At 41.9% G+C, this 16298-nt stretch overlaps 1 long non-coding RNA gene across 1 annotated transcript; it reads right to left on the bottom strand.

Moving 5' to 3' along the window:
- Positions 1-1717: 1717 nt before the first annotated feature.
- On the bottom strand, positions 1718-15691 carry LOC135973892 (uncharacterized). The gene is made up of 3 exons (XR_010590932.1): positions 15572-15691; positions 2639-2720; positions 1718-1824 (listed from the first exon to the last, which is right to left on the bottom strand). It is a non-coding gene; the product is annotated as an uncharacterized LOC135973892 (long non-coding RNA).
- Positions 15692-16298: the final 607 nt, after the last annotated feature.

Here is a 16298-nt window from a genome sequence, read left to right as displayed (position 1 = left end):
GCACCTTCATTCCCACACAAACGCATGCAGCTTTCTCACTGCCTTGTTCAAATCAACCGTGGATGGACAGCAGCTGGCTAAAGCTGCCACCAGGCAAGACTGGGGATGCTGGTCAGAAGAGGGAAGCACTATGACAAATTTGCCTCTTCCATAGAATCCCCTCTTAACCCAGAGCAGCAGCCTTCCAATTATTACATTGGTCTGCAGCATTAGGGTGCTCTTGGACTCTTCAGGGCTATTAGATGCCCACATAGTGGGGGAGAGGGAGGTTCTCTCGCTTTCATTGTAATTTCTCCTCAGAACGATGTATTAAAAGAGTCACAAAGCTAATATAAAAATTCCTTTAAAGAAAATGTTTATGATCTGTGATTTCAAATATATGCACAATCCACTACTAATTTACTTACCTGTTGAACTAAGTGATGTCATGCTTGTAAAATTTTTTGAAGATGAAAAACACTATGTGCGCTAAATGTTCATATTTATCATTTTCTAATTGCTGTAACAACCTTGGGCCTGATCCTGCATTCCTTAGTCTCCTATTATGTTCATATGTAAGGAACACAAGAGCAGACCCCTCTCTGTAACACAGCTACAATGCTCAGGGGCCTATTTTGTTCTCATAGCCTCATCATGGAATTCCAGCCCACAGAATGCTTTATGTATGTATTATGGGCTCCCGGCATCCTTTGCCTTACATTGTGGATTTGTTGGTAACATGCCCATTGCACATTTCCAGGTGATAGTGAATTATGTCCTTTTTGGGGATTTGCTGAGGCCCAGTTCAGCCTGGATTTTCAATGAGAGACTCTCCATTTCAGCTGTAATCTCCCAGATTCCTAGTAAACTTCTTGATTTCTGACAGGGCACTTGCCCCAATGATTTTTTTTTTCTTTGTGAACCCAGCTCTATGACTTCCCTAGATCCCCCATCAGCCGTTTGAGCCAAGACAAGGAGGAAAGATCATGTGACTGCTGGCTTCTTATCCACCTTTCTCCAAACCCAGCTCCTTACTCTCTTACTACCTCCAGAAAGCTGTTTTCCCCCCATCACCAGTAGTTAAGGCAACATGATCAGGAGCTGAAGAATTGTGCGTCTATAAGGTGACTTCTCCCTCCGTCCTCATTTTTAATTATTTTTACCAACTTCCTATTAACTAACAACATCAATAATAAATTAGCAACCATGTTTATTAAATTATTTTCAATATTTAACACTGAATATTGATTAAATCTTGAAATAAATTTATTGAATAAATAGTCAGGTTAATTATTTTACTATTTGTATAAGAATATTAAAAACTGCAGTTGTTCTGTACTTATGACACAGTTTGTATCCCACTAGGTTTCACAACTGCCCCACTCTAGAAAAATCTCCTGCTTTCCAGATCTTCAACTTTAACAAGTACATACAGGTTATTCCACAAATGCTCTCTGAAACACGTGAAGCTAGAACCCATTTATTGGACATAATTTAGTCCAGACCCTTGCTACAGCAAACAGTTGTCTTAAGCCTCCTAAATTGTGTAGCCAACAAGGTGCTACATTATTTGTACAGGTCTTTCAACTAATTCAGAATTCCCAATTAAGTCAGGGATACCATCTGAAATTGTGACAGTCCTTGGCATTCTTGGTACCAAAGATAAAAAAAATTTACACTGTTCCTAAATGTATTTTTTTTCCCCATGATCAAGATAAAAGGCCTGATCCTGCAGTTCTTGCGTAGGCAAAATCCCATTCAAATCAAAAATTCCATTTACCAGTAAAGCTGCCACTGATGTTACTCTCTGAACACAAGATTCTGCCGTTTCTGAGAAAAAAAGGGCTGGAAGAAAAAACATTTTAGTAGATTTCAGTGTATCTGGCTGTAGATTTGATTAAAAAAAAAACTGCTCATTTTGTGAATGGCTAGTGTTTTACTCGGACCCTTAGATCAATCTCTACTTAAAGAACAATTCTACTCTACAAAGGGACCTAGTGTAAAAAGAAAAAAGCATTGTGGGGCTCCACATTAAAATACAATCAATTACTCCATATTAAATGTGCACAGTTTACAAGTAAAAAGATGGGGTGAGGGTTTCCCCAGCATTGGCTCGACACGTTCAGACTAGCTTTATGTCCCTACAAACTCAGCCTGGGATCTGAAAGTCAAATTAACTAGTTCTGACTAATGAGCCAGGAACAACCTATCAAGATTCTGAAGGGCAAATTCTGCTCATAATTACACCTGTGCAACCCCCTTGTCCTGAAATTATGCCTCTAGTTAAACTTATGATAGGGTTGCATGTGTGTAACTGAGGGAAGATTCTGAAGACAATGGAGTTGCAATGATGATTCTGCAACTGCAAACTACTTTACAATGTTGCTGATAAAGTGCGAGCCAGAAGAGAATCTAGTTCCCTCTCCCAGAGTTCTTCTGGGATGACAAGAGTTAAAAGTATTATAGCTCTTTCACAAAGGCAAGAATGTTGGACTTTCAATACACACAGGGTATCCTGACCACATTGAAGTCAATGGGAGTTTTGCCATTGATTTCAAGGATTTTACCCAGGACTTAGGTCTGTTGAGTAAGAAGGCGCCATTCATACATTCTTTCTTTTCATAGTCAATCCACACTTAGAAGACACCAAAATACTTACATCTGTCTAATTCAGAATTGACTTCCTATCTGCTTTTACATTTTCTTTATGCCATTTCTTTTCCAAAAGGGGAGAATCGGTCCTGTAGAGAATAACAAAATATTGGCTCATGTTATTGTTTGTAAAAGTATCAGCTTCACCTCATACAAAAGTATTGCCCATTTAATGTTAAAGCTCAAGAAATTAAACATGCATAATTTATTTCTGAAAATGCAAGTGATTGTTGACAATAACGGTAGAAGAGAAAGCAAAGCTTCCAAGATGTAGCATGAATTTTTACCACCGCCCCCCCCCCTTTTTTTTTAATAGAACTGTTCAGTGTCTCAGTTTATGAATCACTTTGTTCCCTGCAATAAGATGCTGTCTGTGCAATCAGTGATGATAAATGACATATAATTGTAAACTTGATATTGGTTTTCAATATTGAATTTATCATTCTGTCCTCTTAACACATATTAAATACTTTAAAGAATTTATATGTTTGTTTGATCTAGCTGTGATTTTTTTCAATATGTAAAATTTATTAGTTTTCTAGTTTTTGAGACTTGCCAGTGGACATCATCATTAATAATGTTGAATAATAGTGCTGGCGTCCTTTACATCCAGCTCCCTTCTACTAATACTAAACATCCATATCAAATAAAAATATATTAGATTTAGGTACAGTAGACAATCCAGCTTCTTGGGACCCAATTCTGCATTCTGCTCTTGACTTCACTGGGAGATTTACCTGACTAAGGAGAGCAGGATTGTGCCCTTGATTACAAAGCTAACTTCTGCATTTTTAGGAATGACATTTCATTTGATTCCTTGTCATGGCTGTTGACTAATACAACTAGAGATGGGTCCAAGATACAAAACTGAACTCTCCCAAAGCCTGAAGGAGTCCAGATGTCATGTTCCTTATTTGGGCCTATGTCCAGATACAACCTTCATTTACCTTTAAAACACAGACCCACTCTCTCAAGTAAGAAGGATGTATGCTAAGTAGCTGAAGAAAAACAGAAAACATGCAGTAGGACCTGATTCAAAGCCAATTGATGTCAATGGGAATCTGTTAATTTCAGTGGAGTTTGGATCAGGCCCATAATCTGACCACATATGCAAGTAAGCTTCTATGGGCTTTAGAGAAAGACATTGAAAATTAGTTGAGACGGGGCTAGTGATTATGGATTTCTTACAAGTCTAGTCCTATACAAGCCCAAATTCTGCCATGGGTTGTGTTCAGGTAGCGCTCATTGATTTTAGTGGGTGCCATGCACCTGCTTTAGAGGGTACAATATTGTGCTTAATTTCATAAGGATAGGCGTAAAAGAAGATATGATAGTGTTAGAAGAAACAGTTTAGTCCTGATATAAGTGGAAGCAACACCATTACCTTCAATGGAATTATGACCAATTACATAAGAGCTAAATTTGGCCCAATGTTTAGCTAAATTTTGGTATGAAAAAACAAATGGTATAAAGAACATTAATTGAGCATGGTGATTTATCCTTCATCCTCATCATCCAAGATGAAGGAGGGTACTTAAAGGCAACAAATGTCAAGTGTAGTGTATAGTTCACCCGTGGAACATCCTGTTGCAGGATGTTACTAAGATAATAGCTAATCTTTTTACACAACTAAGCTATGTCTATAAATAAGTACAGCTTGTGCAGTCATGCTAGCTAGGATAAAATTACAAAAGTTATCAAGCCTCATGCTTTCAAGCATAAGCTGAATGCCACCTGAAGTCAATAAAAATATTCTTCTCTGTGTATTCTGCACAAAATTTCCTAATGTGCCCAAGAGCATTTTGGCAAATATGGAGTGGAGTTTTGCCTTTACTTGGAGCATATGACATTGGTCAGTGTCAGAGAAGGATACTGAAATAGATGGACAATCAATCAGTCTGGGATACTTTAAGTTATTATTAACATTAATGAAAGTTATGCATGTGTACTGAGAGGAGAAGAGACCCCTTATAATGAAAAAAACAAATACTGAAGGAAGCACATAGGATACATAACTAATAGCAATGGCAAATAGGTCAATAGCAACTATTTTCTTTTTAGTGAAAACTGCTTGATTGATAGCCTTAGAGACAAGATTTTCCTCTCTCTAAGCCCATCACTGCTACAATGAGGGAAGTGAACGGCCCATTGCCACCCCAAAGCACCACCACCCTGACCTGGAGGAACCACCTCTTGGAGTGAGAGGATGCACCCCTCCTGCCCAGTCTGCTATCTGTCTGTAGAAGCTGCCAGTTAATGCCCGTTGTGCTGGTGGACATCTGTACACTGGGAACTCCACTCACCCATCAAACTTCTTTCACATAGGTCACCAAATAGCCATCAGAAGTGAACAGACAATCTGGGCTAGATTTGTGACCACAGCCTAGAGGCTACAGGTTCTATGTATCCTGTTACCTATTCTCTGAATCTGCCAGTCATCCTAATGGGCACTACTTAAACAATAAAAAAGCCAAGGGCTAAGCCTATGTTTCTTTAAATTCGGGACTAGGTCACAGCAGCTAATGTTGGTATCATCACAGACAGCAGGAAGAAAGGCCAGAACACACCCAAAAGTAGGCAGGACTGGCCACAGAAGGGACATGGTGGTTGGAGATATATGGATTCAGTGCAATCCCCCTGTCTCCCCCTCACAGAGCTGAGTTCCCAAAACTTAATGCTGCTCCCCCACAGGCAGAAATATAAGAGAAGACAGATGGCAGTACCACTGTCTGCTCTCCCTTAGGAGAATCCCTTCTGGACCAGGCAATAACCTATACTTCCTAGTACCAGCCAGACTAAAGCTAATAAAGTTAAAATAAGGATTAAACTTGATGCGGGCTTGCAGAGCTCTCATACTGAAACAAATCTACAAGACATCTCTACGTGTACTATATGTACACACACACACACACACTATATATATATATATATGTGCCTGCTGCCTCTGTGTGTGTACATACATATATATATATATTATATATACATACACACACACTTTATTTGTGTGTGTGTGTGTGTGTGTGTGTGTGTGTGTATATGTGTATATGTATGTATGTATGTGTATTTTTTTGGAAACACTGGCCTAAATTCAATTTACAAGTTGGCTGACTGTCCTACACTTGTCTCCTGATGGCCTTAATATTGCGGAAAATACTTCCCTGAGTGCACAGCATCTCTGCAGCAAATGCAATTCTTTGCACGTGCTATGGAACACACATTGTCCTGTCTAGCCTTGTTTCTTTCAAAAACAATTGTGGTTCTATCAGTCTCATAGAAGTAATATATTTGGACTTCTGTACGGCATTTGACTTGCTATTCCACAACATTCTGATGAAAAACTACAATGATATACAATTAACATGGCACACACACAATGGATTAAAAACTGGCTAACTGATAGATCTCAAAATGTAACTGTAAATGGGGTATCATCATCGAGTGAAGCTGTTTCCAGTGGGATCCCGCAGTTCTATGCTATTTAACATCTTTTCCAATGATGTGGAAGAAAACAAAATCATCACTCGTAGAGTATAGATATGACAAAAATTGGGGGAGTGGTAAATAATGAAAAGGCCAGGTTACTGACTGAGAGCGATCTAGATCACTTGGTAAACTGAGCGCAAGCAAACAATATACATTTTAATGTGGTAAATGTAAATATATACATCTGGGAACAAAGACTGTAGGCCATACTTACAGTGTGGGCACTCTATACTAAGAAGCAGTGACTGAAAGAGATTTGGGGATTGTGGTGAATGATCAGCTGAAAACGAGCTCCCAGTGTGATACTGTGACCAAAAGAGCTAAGGCAATCGTGCAACGCATAAACAGGGGAATCTCAAATAGGAGTAGAGAGGTTATTTTACCTCTGTATTTGGCACAGGTGCAATCGCTGCTGGAATACTGTGTCCAATTCTGGTGTCCACAATTAAAGAAGGATGTTGATAAATTGGAGATAGTTTAGAGAAGAGCCAAAAGAATGATTAATGGATTAGAAAACCTGCCTTATAGCAATAAACTCAAGGAACTCAATCTGTTTAGCTTAACAAAGAGAAGGTTAAGGGCTGACTTGATTACAGTCTATTAGTATCTACCTGGGGAATATTTAATAGCAAAGAAAAGTATAACACGATCCAATGACTGGAAGTTGAAGTGAGACAAAATCAGATGGGAAATATGTAAATTTCTAACGGTGAGAGTAATTAACCATTGGTACTGTGACGGGTTGGATCACAGAAACCCCCTTGGGAGCTGCCACCCGATGTGCAAAGACTACCCCTGCTTCTGTTTTCCCTGCCAGCTCAGGACTCCAGCACCCTGTCTTGCTGAGCCGGACACTCCTGTTTGGCTCCACACACAGATCCAGGGTCTGAATCTCCTGTCCCAAAGCTGCAAGTTTACCTGAAAACAGCTCGCAGTAGTGCGCTTGTCTTTAGCACTCAGATGCCCAACTCCCAATGGGGTCTAAACCCAGATAAATCCGTTTTGCCCTGCATAAAGCTTATGCAGGGCAAACTCATAAATTGTTCGCCCTCTATAACACTGATAGAGAGATATGCACAGTTGTTTGCTCCCCCAGGTATTAATACATACTCTGAGTAAATTACTAAATAGAAAGTGATTTTATTAAATACAGACAGTAGGATTTAAGTGGTTCAAAGTAGTAACAGACAGAACAAAGTAAGTCACCAAGCGAAATAAAATAAAATGCGCAAATCTATGCCTAATCAAACTAAATACAGATAATCTCACCCTCAGAGATGTTTCAGTAAGTTTTTCTCAGACTAGACACCTTCCAGGCCTGGGCACAATTCTTTCCCCTGGTACAGCTCTTGTTGCAGCTCAGGTGGTAGCTAGGGGATTCTTCATGATGGCTTCCCCCCCTCTCTGTTCTCTTCCCCCCTTTATATATCTTTTGCATAAGGCGGGAACTCTTTGTCTCTCTGGGTTTCCACCCCCCCTCACTGGAAAAGCACCAGGTTAAAGATGGATTCCAGTTCAGGTGACATGATCACATGTCACTGCAAGACTTCATTACTCACTTGCCAGCACACACATATACAGGGAGACTCACAGGTAACTACAGCCATCTGCAGACGATGGGAGTCATCAAGATTCCAAACCATCATTAATGGTCCACACTTTACACAATTACAATAGGCCCTCAGAGTTACATTTTATATTTCTAGTTTTAGATACAAGAGTGGTACATTTATACAAATCAGATGATCATACTCAGTAGATTATAAGCTTTGTAATGATACCTTACAAGAGACCTTTTGCATGAGGCATATCCCAGTTACTTACATTCACTTATTACCGTATTTTCTCTAAAACTATCCCAGTTACATTATATTGACTTATTATCAAGTTTTTATAAAACCATATAGACTGCACGACGTCACAGGTACAATTTACCAAGGGTCATGGTGGATTCTCTATCACTGACCATTTTTAAATCAAGATTGGAGGTTTTATATGTGCTCCGGGAATTATTTCAGGGAAGTTCTACGGCCTGTGCTATACAGGAGGTCAGACTAGATGATCACAGTGATCCCTTCTGGCCTTAGAATCTATGAATAGCCAGTGAGAGACATTTTACTACACAAAGAAGGCAGAAGCTGTGGATTTTTCTTTGTGACCATTCCCTACTTGGATCTTTGCAAGTATTCTTATGAATGGTTAGTATCCATTTGACTCCAGACCACTGTTCCCTCTAAGCTGTGCACATGTGAGCGCACACACAGCTCCTAAACACCGCACACATGGTGAAACACCGCACGCACACAAATTTGCATAGAAGCCTGTCAAAAATTTGCACAGAAGAAATTTTTTGCACTCACGGCCAGTCAAACATTAGAAGGAACATTGATCCAGACCCACTTAAACATTTATTTAATCGTATTCCTTTTCTACATGTATATAACTCTATTCTTGTTATTCATATCATGGTAGCACCAACAGAGATCAGGCCCCCATTGTGCTTTACATGCACATACTTCGAGAGTGTCTGCCACACACAGTTTACAATCTAGACAGATGGGACAAAAGACCAGGAGGGGAAACAAAGGAGGAAAGTGGCTTGCCTAAAGTCACATAGCAGGTCAGGTCAAAGCAGGGAATAAAATCCAGGTATCCTGGCTCCCAGTTCAATACCTTCTCCACCAGACTGTGCTGCCTCTCCACACTGCAAGAAACTTCAATGGGTCCTTTGACATAGTGAGCCTTTCGGGTGGATGGTACAGTTTTTGATAGGTTGGGGAGTTTTATCTGGCCCTGGGCCTTTTATTATTGATTTTATTTATTTGTGGATTTTGTAGGGATGAATAGCCTATAATATTTAGGGAGGTTTAGGTTGGACATTAGGAAAAACTTCCTACCTGTCAGGGTGGTCAAGAGCTGGAATAAATTGCCCAGGGAGGTTGTAGAATCTCCATCATTGGGGATTTTTAAGAGCAGGTTAGACAAACACCTGTCAGGAATGGTCTAGATAATACTTAGTCCTGCCATGAGTGCAGGGGACTGGACTCTGACCTCTCAAAGTCCCTTCCAGTCCTACGATTCTATGTTTCTACATGCTTTCTAGGGTCTGATTCAGTTCCTGTTAAAATTAAAGGGCATCTTTCTATTGACTTTAATGGATGCTGGAAAGGCCCTTGGCCTCCTTCTGCCTCACTTTCCCATCTGTAAAAAGGTATTGTGAGTTTTGATTAATAAATTAATATTTGTAAAGCACTTTGAGATCCATCCATGGTTGATGCCATAGAAATGCAAATTATTTATAAAGTAGAGATGGTGGGATTTAAACAAAAATTGTAATATCAAGGAATTTTTAATTTAAATATTGATTTAAAATATAGGATAAAAATGTTGTAGGAAATTTCCCACACAAAAAAATTATATCAAACAAAAAACTAAATGAAAAATTTTGCAAAAATCTCTTTATTTTCAACCACCTTTACTAATCAGCATTCACTGATGAATTTTTAAACTTCATCAGTTTAAAACTTGTGTATTCCCAAAACTACAATATACTCTAAAGCATTTCTTTAGCAATTTTGCCATTTTACAAGGGAAAAAATACTTTTAAGATATTTTTGGTAGCGCATGACTAAGTAGCAAAAATTAAAACTAGAAAATTAATAACTAGACAGCATTTTAGTGCCATCAACTCTAATCAACATAAAACCATTCTCATTAAATCCAGCACACTTAGAACAGACATTATACTGAAAAGTAAAATACACAAATCACAGGAGACAAAAATAAGAAAATATTCACAGCTGTAGTATATTTTTAAAAGTACTAGTATGTCCAAAATAGTCTGTTTGACTTAATAATCTTTTGAAGACTGTGAATTTACACACACCCTGCTCTCCCTTCATTTGGCTTTAAGGGTTAAAGGACAAAACTATTCTATGTTTCAGTCAATCAGAAACAGCAGATCAGTAATGGTATCAAACCAATGCTATGGTCCTGCACGGTATGATCAGCATAATGGCATGGTGAATAAGGGGGTTCTCACAGCAATTTTTGGGGGGCCTCAGAGTGCAGCCACCAACTCTTGCTGGTGGCCACTCTGACAATTTTTCCTAAAATACTTAATTAACTTTAGGAAAAACAAAAATATGCACAGATACATGTCCAAATCATCGTAACTTATTTATGTAGGTTTTTTGGTGCTTCTTGAAAACTCAATAATACAAATAATGTACAGTTGTCTCTATTCTTTACTGGACCTAAACAGAATAGAAAAAGAACATGCAAAGTTTTTAGTCTTTTGTGGTCATTATTTCTTTTGCTTTTTTGGTTGCTTTTCTGTTTTGTTTTTAGACTTGCTAGCTAGTAAGTCTGCTGCTATGAAAAGTGATATTTATATGTTTCTTAATATAATTTTTCACAGCAGCAGACTTGCTAGCTAGTTGGGAGGCAGTGAAAAGTGATATTAACAAACATACAAAGATCACTTTTCCCAGCAAATTTACAAAGCCCAGGCAAGCTGGGGGACAAATTAAGCCCTGGATGGGGAGGTGGGTAGCAAGGCAGCAAGGGCCAGGGTGATGGATGGTGGGCTGGAGGAGGCAGTAGGACCGGGGTGATGGGCTGGAGGAGGCAGTGGGGGCCAATGGGTCTGGTCCAAAGCCCTGATGCGAGGGACCAGAGCCTGCTGCCCACCACCACAGGGCCGAAGCCAGAAATGTGAGCTCCACTGGCCCCAGGAAGGTGGGGAACTCACACCAGCTGCCTGCTCCTCCAGCATTTCTGGCCCAACCCCTGCTGGTGGCCCCCGGGGGAGAGACCGCTGCTTCCCTCACCCTCTCCCCCAATCACCATCCCTCAGCCTGTAGCTGCAACAAAAGCCCCTGGTGGCCGGATTTGAGAAACGCTGAGTTAAAGTGATTTACTTGGTTATATAGAAAAAGTATTTAAGTACAATAGAACCTCAGAGTTACGAACACCTCGGGAATGGAGGTTGTTTGTAACTAGGGTGACCAGACGTCCCGATTTTATCGGGACCGTCCCGATATTTCCTTGTTTGTCCCGCGTCCCGACCGACGTGCGGTCGGGACAACCGGACAAACAAGGAAATGCCCCGAGCCTCGAGCCCGAAAGTGCTCGCGCCCCCCCCCCTGCCCCGACTCCGCCCCCTCCTCCCCCGATTGGCTCCCTCCCCGAATCCCCGCCTCTTCTCCGGGCTCACCATTCCCCCTCCCTCCACAAGCGCTGGAGGGAGGCCCAGGAGACGCAGGGGAAGCGCGGGGCCGGGGTGAGTAACAGTCCGGCCTGGCCCAGTGCAGGCAGGACTCAGTTGGGTGGTTGGGAGAGGAGGGGGGCGGCCCGCGGGGCCAGGCGACGGGGGAGGAAGCGGTCATGGCGCTCGGCGGCTCTGGCGCCCCCGAACCCCCCGAGCCGGGGCCTGCAGCAGCGCGTACGCTGGGCCCAGCCCCTGGCTAGGCACGTCTGGGCTGCCCAGCTGGTGCTATCGCGCGGCGGCCCCGGGGCGGAGGCATCGGCAGCCCAGCCCCGTTCGTTCCCCTGCGGGACGGGGGGGCTGGGGCCTGCTGCCCCCACTCCGGGGCCGCCGCGCGATAGCACCAGCTGGGCAGCAGCCCAGACGCGCCTGGCCAGGGGCTGGGCGCAGCGTGCACGCTGCTGGGTCCCCGCAGCAGGCCCCGGCTCGGGGGGTTCGGGGGCGCCAGAGCCGCAGCCGCCGAGCGCCATGGCCGCTTCCTCCCCCGCGGCAGTGGGAGCTGCAGCAGCGGCTGCTCCCGAGTCCCGCTGGCCGGGGGTGAGAACAGCCACCGCCTGGCCCCGCGGGCCGCCCCCCTCCTCTCCCTACCACCCAACTGAGTCCTGCCTGCTCGGGGCCAGGCCGGACTCTCACTACCCCGGCCCCCCTCCAGCGCTTGCGGAGGAAGGTTTTTTTTTTTTTTTTTTTTTGCCCCCGCGTCCCGATATTTGTCTTTGGTGATCTGGTCACCCTATTTGTAACTCTGAAATGTTCGTAACTCTGAACAAAATGTTATGGTTGTTCTTTCAAAAGTTTATAAATGAACATTGACTTAATACAGTTCTGAAACTTTACTATGCAGAAGAAAAATGCTGCTTTTCTTTTTTTTAGTAGTTTATGTTTAACACAGTACTGTACTGTATTTGCTTTTTTTTTTTTTGGTGTCTCTGCTACTGCCTGATTGTGTACTTCCGGTTCCAAATGAAGTGTGTGGTTGACTGGTCAGTTCGTAACGGTGGTGTTTGTAACTCTAAAGTTCTACTGTATAGCCTTTGTCTCAGAGTCTCTGTCTCCTCATTTAAAATGAAGGATCTAGGCCTGGACTCTGAATTCAGGGTTTGATACAAAGCCCATGAAGTTAAGAACATCAGAACGGCCATACTTGGTCGGACCAAAGGTCCAACTAGCCCAGTATCCTGTCTTCCAACAGTGGCCAATGCCAGGTGCCCCAGAAGGAATGAACAGAACAGGTAATCATCAAGTGATCCATCCTCTGTCACCCATTCCCAGCTTCTGGCAAACAGAGGCTAAGGAAACTATCCCTGCCCATCCTGGCTAATAGCCATTGATGGACCTATCCTCCATGAATTATCTAGTTTTTTTTTTTTAACCCGGTTATAGTCTTGGCCTTCACAACATCCTCCAGCAAGGAGTTCCAGAGGTTGACTGTGTGTTGTATGAAAAAAATACTTCCGTTTGTTTTAAACCTGCTGCCTATTAATTTCATTTGGTGATCCCTAGTTCTTGTGTTATGAAAAGGACTAAATAACACTTCCTTATTTACTTTCTCCATACCAGTGATGATTTTATAGACCTTGATCATATCCCACCTTAGTCGTCTCTTTTCCAAGCTGAAAAATCCCAGTCTTATTAATCTCACCTCAGACGGCAGCCATTCCATATCCCTAATCATTTTTGTTGCCCTTTTCTGAACGTTTTCCAAATCCAATACGTCTTTTTTTGAGATGGGGCAACCACATCTGCACGCAGTATTCAAGATGTGGGCGTACCATGGATTTATATAGAGGTAATATGATATTTTCTGTCTTATCTATCCCTTTCTTAATGATTCCCAACATTCTATTCACGTTTTTGATTGCCGCTGCACATTGAGTGGATGTTTTCAGAGAACTATCCACAGTGACTCCAAGATCTTTCTTGAGTGGTAACAGCTAGTTTAGACCCCATCATTTTATAGGTATAGTTGGGATTATGTTTTCCAATGTGCATTACTTTGCATTTATCAACACTGAATTTCATCTGCCTTTCAATAAGAAACTTTCTATTGACTTCAATGGACTATGAATCCATAGTAGTAGAAGACCACTCGCAATGCTCCTTCATACCTCTTACAGCGATTCAAGCAACTCTCCATATTTTTTTTAATAGTCCATTCGTTATAGTCACAACTGCCACCAGTCACTACCTATGCTGCATGTGACTAGAAGAATAGTTCGGAATGAAGGAAAATAGAGAAAGAAATTAGATGTCCTGGATTATAGAATTAGTGAGATGGTCACAGGAAGGAGATATATTTTCCATATTGTTGATAACTTGAGATATTTAATGACAGGTTTCAGAGTAGCAGCCGTGTTAGTCTGTATCTGCAAAAAGAACAGGAGTACTTGTGGCACCTTAGAGACTAACAGATTTATTAGAGCATAAGCTTTCGTGGGCTACAGCCCACTTCTTCAGATGCATATAAAGTGGAACATATATTGAGTATATCTATCTATCTCCTCAATATATGTTCCACTCTATATGCATCCGAAGAAGTGGGCTGTAGCCCACGAAAGCTTATGCTCTAATAAATTTGTTAGTCTCTACGGTGCCACAAGTACTCCTATTCTTTTTGAGATATTTAAGTTATTTTACTAAACAAGTGTTGTGCTGACTCCAGCATTCTGAAGGTCCATGTGGGAAGATGAACATCTAGTTAACTGTGAAGTGTGTTCCAAAATAATAATTACGCTAGAAATATCTTCATAAGAGTTTGTGTGTATTTATCATCATATTTAACAAAAATACCTTTTCCATTAGAAAGTCACATCTCCTATGAAACTGGAGATTTCACATGTTCTGTTGCATCATTGCTGTGAAATATGACTTTTGAAAGTGTGGGAAAACAGACATCTTTTACAGCATTTAACCAATAGGACTGAATTATGCAAATGAATTAAAGACTCTTCTATGACTATTGTAACTTCTGATGTCATAATGCCCCTAGCCAAAATTTGCTGTTCTTAGATGCCTTGAAATTAAGCAGGACTCTTAAAATAAACAAATAATATCCTTCAAATGTATATATTTCAACATATGTGAGATGTGAAAGAGCTGCACACACACTCTCCTTTGATCCTCATTAGTTTCTGACATGTCATCACAGTTCTCTTTGTTGTATTCACGTCTCACACACACACACACACACACACACACACACACACACACAAAATGGGTCTGAAACAAAGTATCAGTTTCAATTATCCCCAAACTTTGGGAAAGTTTGGATCCAGAACCAAAGTTTGCAGTGTATACATTTATATTAAAAAGAAAGAGACCAATGATGGCTAAGCTCTATTATCTGGCCTAAAGCTTCGTGAATGAGAAGAGTGATAATAGAGAGATATTTGATCTTAGTTACACCCATGTGCCTCCACTGAGGTTGCACAGGAATAGCTGAGACCAACATTTGGCCCTTCACCACCAGTGAATTATCAGGTGTTTCTCCATCAGTAGAGATAAAGCTCATAACTAAGCTTAGCCATTGTGTATGATGTGTGCATATCTACGGCAGTTACTACTGACTTCAGGGTTTACAAGGAGAATCCATCTGTGCTGACGGCAGCCTACCCCAAGCTGGTCCTTGGAAACCACTATGCCTTTGTCTATTGCAGGAGTTTATCCACGACCAGCAGGGGTTAAACAAATTAGTTTGCTTGGCAGGTGGCAGTTGTTACCCTGCCAATTAACTCAACAGGGAGCAAATAACCCACTGACCTTCCTTGAGAAGTAGCCTCTCCCAGGCAAGCAAGACTGCAGCAAAGATTGCAGCCCAACTAGCGGAAAGGGCTGATTAGTCTGTTTTGGACTGTTCATGTTTCCTTTTATATGTATGTGTGTGTGTGTGTCTCTCTCTCTCACACACACACACACACCCCCCTACCTGTTTTAGGAATGTAATGCAAAGAACCTGGTCCAGGTTGCTAGGCAGGGAAGTCCATGGAGTGTCTTATGTTTTTGGGAAGCTATTAGCATAACAGTCTCCCATCTCCCCCCCCCCCAAAAAATGCTACAGTTATGTTGCCATTTTTCTGTTGTTGTTACTGTATTTTCCCACAAACCCATCCTAGTATTGCTCTGACATTGTGGCAATGACATAAGATTGCTGTATACAATTAATTCTAAACAGACAACCACATTTTGTAATACCTTGATTTCTTTGATAACGTTCTGGTTTTGTTTGATTTGTAACATAGTGGAAATCCAGACAATGAAAGCAGCATTCGCCACTGAAGGATTAAACACGGGAGCTCTGGGGACAGTACCCGCTCAGAAAAAAAAAAAAAAAAAAAAAAAAAATCAGAGTCAAATACATTCACCTTAATCACAGTTTACTGTGCCATTCACAGTTGTGAATTTAACAGAATAGCTGTTCCTGCTGCAGGACTGAAGTGGAGCAGGTACTCCGGTACCCCAGCTTTTATAGAGCAGGGGTTCTCAACCTTTTTCTTTCTGAGCCACCCTGCCCCCAAACATGCTATAAAAACTCCATGGCCCACCTGTGGCACAATAAATGTTTTTCTGTATATAAAAGACAGGGCCTGCACTAGGGGGTAGCGAACAGGGCAATTGCCTGAGGCCCCCTGTCACAAGGGCCTCCATGAAGTTAAACTGCCCAGGCTTTGGCTTCAGCCCCGGGTAGTGGGGCTCAAGCCTCAAGCTCGGGCTTCAGCCTCATGCTTTCTGACATGGCCCCCAGCGAGTCTAATGCTGGCCCTGCTTGGCGGACCCCCTGAAACCTGCTCGTGGCCCCCCATGGGGCCCTGGACCCTTGGTTGAGAACCACTGATACGGAGTGCTCTCCAGTAGCAAGATCCAAACCAGCAGCAGCAGGAGTGGAGTCAACAGTCCTGCAGCCTCAGTATAGCACCGAGAG

This window comes from Chrysemys picta, chromosome 10 (assembly GCF_011386835.1).
Source record: "Chrysemys picta bellii isolate R12L10 chromosome 10, ASM1138683v2, whole genome shotgun sequence".
NCBI lineage: Eukaryota > Metazoa > Chordata > Testudines > Emydidae > Chrysemys > Chrysemys picta.
Note: the sequence above shows the minus strand (reverse complement) of the source record. Positions and strands in the feature narration are given on the sequence as shown.